The following is an 8,408-nucleotide window of genomic DNA, read 5'->3' on the forward strand; positions in this document are numbered from 1 at the left end:
CTGGACCTTTTGTGCCCAATTATCTCATTTACATGACATGCTAAGTGTCCATGAGATGCAGACTGCTACATTTAGATTAAAAATTTTATTTTAGTTATTGTATTTTTAAGATAATATTAATACGTTTTTCAGTTTTCACAAGATAAATGTGATACTCCATGTTGTCATCATTGGTCATTAGTCAAGCCAGTCGCAGCAGACAGAGGAAAGAGTGCATTAGACATGTGAGCCTTTCTTCTGGTGACATTTACAGAGACGGCTGTTTAGTAAACGACCTCTTATATTTTTTGGACATTTGTCACACACAAAAGGCCGATTGTCTGCTTAACTCTCACACACAGGGGTTAATAGCAATTGATTAGTTGCTGTTAATCACTGTGGTTTGTGATTACATGGCAGAGTTTTATTGATCTTTCATCGATCACTACATTGCTGCCACTTCCACTGCTGTGTCTTTGAACTCACTGCCGTTTAGAGCTTGAGCTGGTGTAATATTGTCATTACATTACCCTAGGCGTCAGTGGAGCACAGTGACTCCTGGTTGCCAAATGGCTGTGGATAACAGTCAACCCCCCAAAAAAATAAAATAAATTGTCAGCGGTCTTTGCATTAATGGTGTCAGCTGTGTAGTCTTTATGTAATATTTCAAGTGTAATTGTTGTAAAGATTAGTGTTGATCATGGTATTAAATTCATTCACACAAGTTCTTGACTGGGAATGGTAAAACACACATGCTATTCCTCATTTGCATTCAGCTCCCTGCTTTTTGTCTACTTGTTTTAATCTATCACACAAAAAATACCAGGTTAATATAAAACCATGAGTTATTTTGGTTTTCTGTCTAACACACACAATATACGAGCTGTAGAATTAAAATATAATTAGTCTCTGAACTCAGGCATCAGATCCTACGGCATAGATTCTAATGATTGGCTGATTTAGCAATGGTTTTCCTATTATCGTCTTTGATTTTTTATATTTGATTGATTCATATTTAAAAACATTACTGCCAAGTGTGTTAGATTTTGGACTTGTAATATATAGGGGTGTCACTACAATTGTCCAGTAGAAACACATGCTTTCTTTTAAATAAGTAGCAAATCTTGTTAGTTGCTTTGATCCACAGTTTTGTGTGAAATGAATATAAACAAAGGACGAATATTTTTTGTCAAAAGATATTTTGCATAATCAGAGTTGAAATAAACTTTTCTTATCTTGTCCATTGTTCTTTGGTGTGAGAATAAAACTTGTCCATCTCATTTATTCCTGCACCTGCAGCCCATGTGTGGTGAGTTTTAAGTGGGACCTCCTGTTTTACAGATGGGCTAGACATAGTGTGCTTATTATGTAGTGCACAACCAGTATTCTTTAAAAATAATTGCGTTTGTGTGGGCTAACGCTCTGAGGTATGCTTTAACAGCTGCGAATTTAATAAGAACACATTAAAGGTGGGAGAGGAGTAAGGAATGAGAGGTATGTTGGAAAAACTGTGCTTATGAAATATGAATGACTGTTTCTGCATCTTCTTCATCTTCAGCAGGCTTGATACCGTCTCTGGTTTTGCAATCCTTCCACTCAGCGCAAAAAAGGGATGTACAGTCCAGCAGTCTTGTGAGTGGTTGGTGGGGTGGTGCACTGTATACAGATAGCTCTCCTGAACTTGTCAAACTCAGCTGAGCAAGTTAAATAATAATATATGAATCTAGTAAAAAAAAAGTAAGTTCATTAAGTAAAGCTGAATATTTGATAGCATAGACTTGAATCCTGTCTATAATACCAGATGCAACACAAATATTAGGTATAGGTATATGTAGTTATATATGTCGGCTTAATGTAGTAGCATAAATAAAATAAATTCTAGGTATAAACGCAGTGCAGATGCGCTCTTTATCCTCGATCTTGCATTGCGTCATGTAATTGTGTTGCACAAGAAAAACTCTCACAAACCTGCATAATGCCTGCTGTAGTGTCCTCTTAACAGGCAAATTTTATTCAGCATAATCTTCTATTGATTGAGTACACTATGGAACTTGGTCATTTCACCGATATAGATAAAGTCATACTATGCTAGACATGAAAACATTTGTAAGTCACTTGGTAATATATGACTAGCATTGTCAAGAGCAGTGGAAGAATATCTTAAAAACTTATATTGCAGTTGACATTGTTGCTGATACAGTTCTGTCAATTATTCAACTTTTTGAACCATAAAACACTGTTATGTTCCCTCGAAATCCAGAAGGATATCTCTTTGTATTTGTTATGCAGATCTTGGATTTTTCCAGGCAATTGTTATGGACTACGTCCTACACTGAAAAAATTGTCTAAGAGGGGTTGTTCAAATTGCAAAAACAAATTTGTCAACAATAACATGACTTTTTTACATTTCTCTGTCCAGCATGTTTAAATCTTACAAAGGTTGCTTGATTGTGGCCGATGTGAGACCTGCATGTTTTAATCAGGTTGAGGAAACATGACTTTATTATAATTTCTGGTGAGGCTCCTCCCTCTGGAATTCTCCTACCCAAAACTTTTGGAGGGAAAATTCAAATGTAACAGGACACAGGAGAGTTACAGGAGCAGAGGACACACAGTGGGGAGCAGGGGGATTATGAGAGCTGATCTGGAGGTGAGACTTTTCAAAGATTTTATATGTTTCTCCAGCCTAGAATGATGTCATTGTTAAAACATGTTTGTGTTGTTTTATTTGAAATTTGAGTTAATGTAAGGACTCCTTGAAACAAATTGTTTTTGACTGTCCATCTACAAGAGTGTGACACTTGTACTAAGATTTGAATGTGTTGCTTCCAGAGTCGTCTACAAAGAGTGACGTCCAGAGCTCTGCTGGAGCTGTGGGGAAGTTCATGAATGTTATAGTTGATGTTTCAGAAAAAAGGAAGATGTTTGAGAACCAACAAAACACAGACCACAGATGAACAAAGTAAGTAAACCAACTAAAATGATTTTAAACAAATTTTTCAAAATGAACTTCCTATTGAAACAGTTTTCGCATTTCTAAAGGGTGATGTGGCACTAGGAGACTTTATACCAGATGCCCTCCCTGTTACTGCGTTTAGAGGAAGAAAAGCAGCACATGGTGAGTTTTGTTTCTGCAGATACAGTTCTAATGTTCTTGTGATTCTGTTCTGGTCCATTATTGTAGTAATAAGTACTTTAAATGTATTTAAACATGTACAACAGAGTAGATCATCAGAATGTGATCATCATGTGTTATTCTGTGTCCACAGGCAGAGACCAGAGCGTCTTCACTGGAATAAATCTTCACACTGTCCAGCTCCAAATTGTGTTTCTCTGTACTTGTGCTCTCTTTGTGTTTGATTCTGTTAAGACAATACAGAACTGTGGAAAACTAAAGACTGTTTTTGTATTATTTTACAGAATTAGATCAATTAAATTAAATTATACATACTTATACATTTCACAATAAGGTAACATAAGAAAAATATGCATATTCAGCATGATTTAATATTTAAAATTTTTAAAAATATGTTTGAGTTTCAGAGCTATAATGCCACTCCCCTGAACCCTGTGGCATGTAGGTGTACACATTTGTATTTATGCATTAACTCTCACTTAGTTTCTGTGGTTTCATTGTTGGCTTGTATACCTTTCCTATGGAAACCCTGAGAGGCAAGAGAAGAGGCAGGTCATTTGGGCTCTATTTTCTAAGTGTTTTTTTCTTTTTTTTTAATCACACTACAGGCATAAGATGCTGTATTTCTATTGTACTTTAGTTGTACTGTTGTACTTTGTTGATGTGCTCCTGTTTAGCTTATGTGGCAAAGGGCTGCACTATCGCGTAAAGGGGTCAGTGTTTGAGTTTTAAGGTAGATGAGTTGTTTTTTTGTCTTTGTTTGTGTTTTCCTTGTGGAGTGGCACTCAAAGTGCCCAGTGAAGCTTATTTCTCTCCGAGCCCAGGCACCAGGTGCTGCGCAAGGCAAAGGCGCTGGCAGGTGAGTGGAACTAGGCAGCTTGAGATTGTGGATCCGCCGTCTTTCTCGAGAGCAAGAGTGGGGATCACTGCTCCAGGCTGGAAGACAGAACACCACACTGCCTCTCTGGTTTTAGTGGCACTGGGGTGTGCCCTGACGCGGAGAGCGGCCAGGTTTCCCGAACTGTCGCCATCCTCTCTCTTTCGCTCTCTCTCTCTTTCTCTGTCTTTTCTCTCTCTCTCTCTCTCGGCCTGGTTTGGTCCTTGTTCAGTCCTGGTCCCCTGATGTCTCAGATATTATGAGCCTATGCAGGTTCTTTTCACCATTGCCAATGGCTCCGGTTTGACATTTAAGTTGTAGCTATTTTACATTTGTTATTTTTTATATCTCACTTTGGGAGAAGTGGGTGGACGGCGTACCCCCGCCTACCACACCCACTACACCCCTGGTGTTCCGGTTGGATGAAAGTATATGCTGCATGTTTGTCCCCAAATCCCCATGAGCTCCTCTTGCCATGCATGTTTGCTTGGAGCATACCCTACTCCCGTGTTGGACAGGAGCAGTTTTACGCACAGCTCCAAAAGTCGCTTGACGAGCAGCAGCACCAGCTGACAGTCTGGGGAACCCCACCGCTCTCCGTGTCAGGGCCCCAGTCCCACTAAAACCAGAAAGGCAGTGCGGCGTTCTGTCTTCCAGCCTGGAGCAGTGATCCCCACTCTTGCTCTCACAGAAAGACAGAGGATCCACGATCTCAAGCTGCCTAGTTCTGCTCACCTGCCTGCGCCTTTGCCATGCGCAGCAGTGCCTGGGCCTGGAAAGAAACAAGCTAATAATAAGCTTCACTGGGCCCTTTCAGCGCCACTCCACAAGGGAAACACAAGCAAAGACAAAAAAACAACTCATCTACCTTAAAACATCAACAACAAAAACAAAAGCAGCCACATCAACGGTGGAAAAAAAAAAATCAAGAGAAAAAAAATGAGTTGATGTTGCAAAATGAAAAAAAAAAAAAAAAGAAAGAAAAAAAAATATTTTTTTTTTTAGAAAAAAAAATACCCCCCCCCCCCCCCTTGATGTCAGTAAGCCAAAAAATGGCTCCAAAAAATCCCCATTTTTGAGCTTAATACAGTACTTGTAAATATTTGTTGGATTGTTCATTTACATGATAGTAGTGCTGCCACACATTTCAATAAAAAGGTAAACAAGGCCTATAGACACTTACCTTTTTGTTTCTGTCCCCTGTCACCCATTCTAATGTATATTAATTCCGCCACATTGGGTTTAATATTGGATTTTTCTTTCTGTCCCAACAGAGGGTCGCCCCATCTCTTCCCAATGTGCTATACTAATGGGGTGATGAAATGCCAAAGAAAGGCCTTTCTTTTCAGCACATCACTGCTCACAAACAGACGCCTCTGCTCAGCCGTTCTACTCACAATGCCACAATTCTCCATAGAGTTCACTTAACCCTTTCTTTCACAATCCCAATTATACACACAACTATACATGTGTACAGTAGGGGTATGGGGAGAATCTCTTAAGAATGTGTCTGATTGGCTTACAGGCACACAACAGCTCTCATTACTCATCTCTATCTATAATGTGGGGATGAAAAGACCCCTGCGTTCACTTTAAGCATTACAGAGATGCGCGCTGGTGCTGTACAGTGGCATTGTGGCAGAAGTTGTTTTGTTGAGTGTGGGAAATAAATCTTTTCATCTTGAAAAAATACTTTTGTTTTTGCTACAGTTGGTCTCTTAAGAGAGATAATCTCCAACTGATGCCTCTTGGTCAGACCTTGTCTATGGAAATTACTTACTCAGAAATGCTGAACAGGCCACTGAGCACATCTCTAATAATGAGTATTGTTAAATGGATAAATTAACTGTATTACGACAACTATTAGTTTTACCTATTCATTTCTGCCATAGTATCTGAAGTGTCAGTTTATTCTGATACTGTGGGCCTGATCTTGCCCCGTCTTAGCACTAGAGCAAGTGTGGGGCGTGGAGCACTCACTAAACAGGAGGTGTGCCGTGGCTGAATATCAGGTGGAGTGGAGCAGACTGAGGGCGTGGTGTGGCGCGTTTAGTGAATTGCCAGAATCGTTAAAATAAATATTTTATATAAATAAAGTCCACTGAAAAACAACATGTAACATGCTCAAGGCTTCTATGATTTATATTAGGATGATAAATGCTTAACATTCATAACACGTTTGTGTGCTGTGCGGGAGCTGTCCGGATGCCCTCCTGCAGCAGAGCACAGCTCTTCGCCTACCCTGTATCGGCTCAGCACTGCGCTATACTTTGATTTGATCTATAATCTGCGAGACATCCATCTGTACGAGTACAGTCCCTGACAAAAGTCTTGTCGCTTATCCATTTTGTAGAAACAAAAGCTTATAACCTGACTTTAAATTAATGGATTGGTTTTAGAAATGTCCCATATGAAAGCTAAAACCCTCGCAAATTATGCTCAATAAACTAAAATAAATTTGCTTCACTGAAGAAAGATTGATAATTTAATGAACACAGAAAGGTCAGATTTTGGCAAGACAAAAGTATTGTCACCTACAGAAAATTGAACAAATAATTTACTTCAAATACAAAAATATGTTACATAACGTCAGTGAATTAAGTAGTGGTGCTGTGAGATCCATATTTAATATCTTGTATGACTTCCATGAGCTTGAAGGACTGCATCCATGCGGTTCGACAATGATTCATACAATTTGTTGATGAAGTCATCAGGAATAGCAAAGAAAGCAGTTTTACATGCCTCCCAGAGTTCATCAAGATTCTTTGGTTTTGCCTTCATGCTTCCTCTTTCATTCCACCCCAGACATACTCAATGATGTTCATGTCTGGTGACTGGGCTGGCCAGTCCTGCAGCACCTTGATCTTCTTCGCCTTGAGAAACTTTGATGTAGAGATAGAAGTATGCGATGGAGCACCATCCTGCTGCAAAATTTGACCCCTTTTATGGTTGGGAATGTAAGAGGTAGTTAATACTTCTTGATATTTTAGGCTATTGATATTGCCTTCCACCCTGCAAATGTCTCGCACATCCCCATACTGGATGGAACACAGACCATGATTTTTCCACCACCAAACTTAACTGTTTTCTGGGTGAATCTTGGATCCATGAGGGCTCCAGTAGGTCTCCTGCATTATTTGCGGCAGCTGTGATGTAATTCAACCGAGGATTCATCTGAGAAATCCACCTTCTGCCACTTTTCCAGTGTCCATCCTTTTAGCAGGCTGTAGGCCTTGGCAAATGCCACACGGTTTTTTAATTGCCTTTTGTTTAGTGCTGGTTTCTGTGCACTGATTTGACCATGGAGGCCATTTCGAGACAGAATTCTACAAACTGTTCTGGTTGACACAGGGACTTGAGGTGACCAGGCCTGGTGGAGATCTGCTGCAGTGGAAAAGGGGCTGGCCTTGGATTTTCGAATCAACAAACGGGCCTCCTGAGCAGTTGTCTTGCGGGGTCTGCTGGACCTGGGCTTGTCAAAAACATCTCCAGTCATTTCAGATCTTTTTCTTATTCTTTGTACTTGACGCTGAGACACATTGAAGGTGTCAGCCACCTCAGCAGTGGATCTGGTCTTCAGCCTCTTGATAATTAACGCTTTGGTCTCAGGGTGGATCTTAGGCATGTTGTCAGAGGTCAAGTTGCAGTTGATGTGAAGGTCTGGTGTGCTGGGGTTCTTTTTATACACACCCACTAATTGATTGATAAGTAACTGATCACAGGTGAGGCTGTAATCTAGGATTGGGTGCATCATATGACAAGGTGACAAGACTTTTGTCTTGCCAAAATCTGACCTTTCTGTGTTCATTAAATTATCAATCTTTCTTCAGTGAAGCAAATTTATTTTAGTATATTGAGCATAATTTGGGAGGGTTTTAGCTTTCATATGGGACATTTCTGAAACTAATCGATTAATTTAAAGTCAGGTTATAAGTTTTTGTTTCTACAAAATGGATAAGCGACAAGACCTTTGTCAGGGACTGTATTCAGTGAGACAAGAATGTGAGCGGTCAGCGGTAGCAGCGGTGGACACTCGTACCTCAGGTGAGTCTGTTGGAGCGGACCGCCGGGACAGGCGGCAGCTGGTCTGCTGTGGGATGGGGAGCGCATGAGACAGACACTGGTCTTAAACAAACGTTGAGAAAACTAGAAAAGGTTGGCGTGTGCGCGCGTGCACAGGCTTACAGCAGTACGTGTGCATGAGAGGGGCGCATGTGTTCAGAACACAAACCCAGTCAGTTCTGTCATGGCCCTTACCAAATTGTATATTCCTAGTGCTTATACTGGTGCGAACTTGCATCGTGGGGCTCCGGGGATGTTTAATTGTACTCATATATAACTTTTCCCCACCATCCTCTTTGCTGCCTGGTAATGAGGCAAAGATGGCCACACAGGCGGTGCTTTTAAATGCCACAG

At 40.4% G+C, this 8,408-nt stretch overlaps 1 long non-coding RNA gene across 1 annotated transcript; it reads left to right on the forward strand.

Moving 5' to 3' along the window:
- Nucleotides 1-1,138: 1,138 nt before the first annotated feature.
- LOC129408939 (uncharacterized) lies at nt 1,139-3,325 on the forward strand. The gene is made up of 4 exons (XR_008632187.1): nt 1,139-2,629; nt 2,812-2,941; nt 3,022-3,097; nt 3,249-3,325. It is a non-coding gene; the product is annotated as an uncharacterized LOC129408939 (long non-coding RNA).
- The last annotated feature ends 5,083 nt before the right edge of the window (nt 3,326-8,408 follow it).

This window comes from Boleophthalmus pectinirostris, unplaced genomic scaffold (assembly GCF_026225935.1).
Source record: "Boleophthalmus pectinirostris isolate CB_2022bp ecotype Guang Dong unplaced genomic scaffold, ASM2622593v1 HiC_scaffold_18, whole genome shotgun sequence".
Lineage (NCBI taxonomy): Eukaryota > Metazoa > Chordata > Actinopteri > Gobiiformes > Gobiidae > Boleophthalmus > Boleophthalmus pectinirostris.